Source organism: Falco biarmicus, chromosome 2 (assembly GCF_023638135.1).
Source record: "Falco biarmicus isolate bFalBia1 chromosome 2, bFalBia1.pri, whole genome shotgun sequence".
Classification (NCBI taxonomy): Eukaryota; Metazoa; Chordata; class Aves; order Falconiformes; family Falconidae; genus Falco; species Falco biarmicus.
In genome coordinates this window covers 99,206,485-99,212,557 of record NC_079289.1, presented here as the reverse complement: position 1 = coordinate 99,212,557, position 6,073 = coordinate 99,206,485, and positions in this window count along the sequence as shown.

Here is a 6,073-nt window from a genome sequence, read left to right as displayed (position 1 = left end):
TGGCTTTCGGGACTGCAAATACACACTGCCAGGTCATGTCCAATTTGTCATCCACCACTAGCCCCAAGACTCCACAGGTCTGTTCTCAATCCATTCATTCCCCGGACTGTATTCATACTGGAAATTGCTCTGACCTATCTGCAGGACCCTGCACTTGGTCTTGTTCATAAGGTTCAGATGGGCACACACATCAAGGCTGTCAAGGTCCCTCTGGGTGGCATCCTTCCTAATAAGTCAACTGCACCACTCAGCTTGATGCCATCTGTAAGCTCACTGTGAGTGCACTCAATCCCACTGTTTGTCATTGATGAAGATATTAAATAGTATTGGTTCCTCACACACAGAAACCAAGGCAGTCAGGGACCTAAAACTCCCTAAGTCACCCCACAAGGATCTCATAACCCTCAAGCTTTTCTCAACATGTGGTAACTGATTTATGGCAGGAGATGTTGGCTGAGAGCAGTAGGGGTCAGGGGAAGATTTCCCCAGCTCTGGGTGTTTTATTTGTCTATTAGCTCCCCAGGAAAGCCAGGAGCCTTGTGCCCAACCGGTCTGGCAGTGTCCCATTACAGGAACCCTTCACTGAACAGTCCCACTGGATCGGAGGGCAATTTGTCTGACTTGTTCAGGGAAACACGCCAACAGCATCAGGGGGACCCCTCAGTGGGTCTGCCCACTTTGAATGTGTTACCCACTGCCAGCAACTGATAGCACCCACAAAGGTCCAACAGTTTGAGGAATAATGTTCTTCATTAAAATAAAATCATGACATATTAAGGTTCAAGCTTGCTGGTGATAGAGACTGACTGAAAAAACAAGCTTGAAATGATACACAACAAAACTACATACAACTAAACTATAATCGCTAATACCAGCTATCATGAGCTAGTTATTTAGTGTGCATAAGACTTCTATGTGTTTCATGTAAAGGCATTGTTGATAAGAAATAGCATATGCTCAGTGAGGGGTGGTCATGTCATGAAAGTGGGTAACTTTGGGATGGAGGTGTGCATTAGTATAACATTATAATGAGCAAGGTTCATCTAAGGGGAATAGTTTTGCCACAGTTGTTGGCCCAGCAACAGATATCTTCTCTTATATCTCCCATTTGACAGCCGCTATGCAGCTTATCAGCTGTAGGGTGCCATCACGTTCTCAGTCCTGCTGGGAGTACAGCAAAGCCTGGCTGTGGGGTCTCCACTCCTTTCCACCCTCCACTGCTCCTCTAGGATAGCAGGTTGTGTTGTCTAGGGAGCCATGGTAGAGTAGATTCTGTTCATGCCAACCATCCTGAAAGTGGCAACTCTAAAAAGTTGTTATAATACTACAACTTCTATGAGATCCCAATTTTCTATAACTTCCCCCCTCTAAGCAATTTTCCCACAAGCACTCTAAAATGCTGAAAATTGGTGAAACCAGCTGCTACTTCTATTCTCATAAACTTAGCCTATTTTAGCTGTTAGTCAAGGGATGTGGTATTAAACACCACCAAAAATAAAATGGAGGAGCTAATAAGACCCTTGGGAGTCAAGTATTAAGTTTGCTTGGGTTTTTGTATAAACAAGAACTTTAAGTTTAGAAAAGTAATCACTTTATACCACACTTTCATTTGCAGTTATAGCCTAAAGATTGACAGTTTTGATGGAAAAATCTTATTTAACATACCCATTCCCTTTGTGTTCACAAAACTGGTTTTACTGCTTTTGCGGCAAACATTTCCACCCCCCATATAAATGGAGTGGGGAGAGGAAAACAGCCTCAGGCCCTTACCCGATCTGGAGTTATATCCAGGAAGCTACCACTATTTCTCTTAATCGCTTAACCTAGACCTGCTGGGGATCACAGGGAATCCGTCTCAGAAAATTCCTGGCCTGATGTCACCACAGAAAGACATACTGTAACGCCTTTTTTTTTAAAAAACAAAACAAAACAAAAACAAACAAAAAAAACCCCACAACAATAAAGATGAAAGTTTTAGGTACCAGTAGAAATAACAGAACAAGGTTATAAATTATTCAACCCATTCTAACAACAACATCTAACGAACATCCTTATAAAAATTGTTCTAGCAGGGTATTGAAGTGGAATGGCAATTTGTGTAAATCCTATGTGCATCAAAATCTTTTCCAAATCAGATTGCTTCTCTTAAACATAAATCCTTTTATTCACTCTGTAAATATCAGCCTTTTAGGAAACTAATTGTCATTGAGCTTTACAATGTCATTTATGGTGCACAGTGCTGGACTATGTATTGAACAACCATCCCATCATTACATATTCAAGATTGCAAACATATTATGGGAAATTATTTGTGCAATACATCTTAATGATGCTATTAAGTACTGTTGCCCTGCAGTGAAATGCTTAAATAACAATGAAATAAAAGTCAACGCTTCCAGAAAGCCTACCATAAATATAGCAGAATGATGATTCCCTGATTCATTCTCTTTAAAGGTGAATATGCTTCTTATGCATTCTAAAAAAAAAAAACCACCAAAAAACAAAAAACACTCAAACCAAAAACAACAAGAAAATCCGCAAAACCCTATAACTTCAAAATAATTTTATCTTCTTTTGGGATTCCTCAGTAGACCATATCCTATTGCTATTAAGACTCAGTATTTCTCATATGCTGGAGACTGCTGGTTCAGTGAAAAGGTAATTTTTTTTTTTTTTCATTTTTGTTGGTGATAGTTTGAGCTGTTACCTTTCATCTCTTCCTTTGTTAAGCTGTTGAGTAAATTCATGCAGGCTGCAATATGGTAAATAACAACAGTCATTGTACTGCTCCTCACTTTTTCCAGAGAACAACTTTGTGTCATTCTCACGTCTCTAAATTGAAATGCCAGTTTCCTTGCCTTCAGAGCAGCCAAGATTTTAGCCTCTATTTGTTCTTTCTGAGTATATAATATTGAGAAATATCTTGAATAAAATATTACCTCTTCCTCGTTTGGATTCCTATGAATTTAGGAAAAAAAAATACAAGGTAAAAAATAGGGCTAAAATGCTGTAGTTATTTATATTATGGAGGTATTAAAGACTTCATTTTTGTAACCACTATGCTTAAAGTTGGAAAAATTTAAGGACTGAAACAATCTAGCTATCTAAATAAGTGTAAATGTGGAAAGAAAGGAAAAGATAGACATTCATACTTTCTAAATGAGAAACTGAAACAAATGCAGATTTTCCTCGCAGAATTTCAGACTTCTAAAAAGTTAACATACATCAAAGACAATTACTGCTTCTACCTAAAGGGCTTCAGATTTTAGCTCTTTAGCTCATAACACCACAGTCTCTTCTTTCAGTTATTAACCTTCCATCTGCATGGATGTACTCCAAAGTATGATTAATATTCCTGTTTTGAAGTGGCAGATTCTGAAAACTGCTATGGCTGTAATATCAGTTTGAAGGAGATGTTTGCAATTAACATTTGAATTGCCTTTTCTTTTTCTCCCCATCTTACACACCTTGCTTCATAGGTTTTAGTTTATAATATTATACAAGGGAACAAACAGATTAGTAAAGTATCACAGCACTCTCAAAACTGTGCAACAAGGTCTCTTTCACCACCTCATACCAGCATACACTTCATACAGAACCTCTGCTGCCTTCTCCTCACCTCATCCAGGGCATGTGTTCTCTCTCCTCTTCCTCCTCTCCCCTTCTCTTCTTTGGCTGCTCTCTCTTCATTGGCTCTCAACCACTTAACAGAACCAGCCACAGCTGTACCTGATGTACATTGACCAACCCATCGCCCCTGAAGCCAGCCCACAGTTGTATATTATCAATGTTAATTAACCCAGCTTCATTCTTCTACAGTAAAGTAACCTTTTAGAGAACCATAAGCATTTCAAAATAATACACTTGTACACAGATTTTAAAATCAGTTAGTTCTGCAACATCTGCAACTGATAAAAGCACGCTCCAATCTAGTCCTATTACTAAAATAAATCAGAACAACAAGATTGAGTGATCCTGTGGAAACTATGCAGTCATTTTGGAAAAGGATTTTGGGGGTAACATTTGTTGTGCTAGAGAAGATGCCAGGAAGAGGATATTCATCTAGAGGGATCCCCATTTTTTCTCTTCATTGCTGGACAATGGTAAGGTATTTTCCTTTCCTGTTTTCTTCTCCATTTCCCCTTCATTTTTTTCGTTGTCCTTGAAGGTAACTTTTGCTTTAGAGTTGATGGGTGCCATCAGCTACAGGCTCCACAAATAAACTGTTGTACATGTAAGCTTGTCCAGCACCTGTAGAACATTCCTTTTACAGTTAAAGGAGAGAAATAGGCACTTCAGGGGCTTGATTCATCTTGTCTTAATGTAGAAACCTAAACCAGATCAGATTAATTTTACCAGAAATGCTTATTTTTCTTCTTTTATTTTAAAGAAAATTCATGATGACTGCTCAAGATATAAATGTATCTACTGCAGACACCAGAACCTACATATAATGAATGTAGAGATGTTCTTTAATTTTATGTAGTCTTTCAATTGTAGCAGACTGTTAGAACTTACAAGTCCTGCTCAAAATCATCTGTAAACCACTTGCATGGTTTGTCTCATAGTATTTATGATATGTATAGTACTACAGATACATATTCCATTGTTTTTTTCAAATGTATGCAAACAAACAAAAGACTTGAAAAGTAATAATGTATACATTCTAGGTAAAATGTAAGGTTTTTAGTTTTAGCTCTGTTATTTTTCCTAATACAAAATAAAGCTCAGATTATTTCCTATTGTGTACTTCCTTATATTTAATACATGCTAACCAAAAGTTTTTTATCTTTTGTGATTTTTTTTTTCTGAAGGAAATTAAATATATGCTTTGTTATAACACTTGGTCTGTTATAGGTGACATCCAGGAAATGTGGGTAATAGCATATTACTCTGTCAATAGAATCTTTTTAGGAGTGTAGATCATACCATTATGAACAACACTTTGGATATTATCAGAACAATGCTGAAAATTCTGTCACAGTCATACAAAAATCACTACAAACATTAAAATGATTTTTCAAAATATAGTTATTGATTTTACATTTGTCAGAAATACTTTCTAGATCTAGGAAAGAATATCTGGTCAAAATCATATCAAGATAGAAAACCAACCTAAAAAGACAAATATCACAGTGGTAAGGAAACTCATGTTGGATATCACAGAATCTTAAGTCCAAATTTCTGCTTTGCTAGATTTAAATCAAGCCTAGACTTCTGGCAGTCATAGTGGAAGTGTTCCCCTGATTTTGAGCAGAATTCCCAAATGGACATTCAAAAATTTTTCCTAATAAGTGGTAATAGCAAACCAATATTGTATGTCCTCTGTCCTGAGCAGCTGACTAGAATAACATTTGAATTTTCACCTCCTATATTCTACCTCAGTGCCTTTACTAAAGGCTATAACTTTGGAGGCAGTAGGACCTCTAAAATCCTCTTTGGACTCTGTACATGTGATGTTCACTTTCTTTCCATATTCAAATTAAGACCAGTGGAATATGAGAAAATCAGCTATACTTTTAAGGAACTCATAAGGCACCTGGAACACACTAAGTCATGTAAAAGGCTACCTAATCTACTTTCTATGCAGGACATGAGCTATGACTAGATTTTTGAGAAAACCTGTATGAGTGACTGGCTGAGCAGTCTAGTCAAGCCTTTCAAAATGGAAGTCTGGAAACTGGGAACTTCTTGCTCACATGAGGCTATAGACCTGACAGTAACCTCCATCCAATTTCCTCTGATACCTCTGTTTGCCTATCAAATATAAACTCAGCACAGTTTGGGTGTTTTTTAACTCAGATGTTGATATATGAATTGTACATGTATGAAGTTAGGAGAGACCATACTTACCCTGTTGTTTATGTTTGGGTAAATGGGCTCATTTTATTCTTTTCCTCATATTCTGATTGGAGAAATCTTGAAAGATCTCTGTTATGTTTCTATAGAATGAGATTTTTAATTAATAAAGTCTTAAAGGTCAGAAAAAATATATCCCACTTTAAAATAATCTAAACATAAAGGAGTAGGAATTAGGACAACTCAGCATAGATTTAAGAATGGCAAATCATGC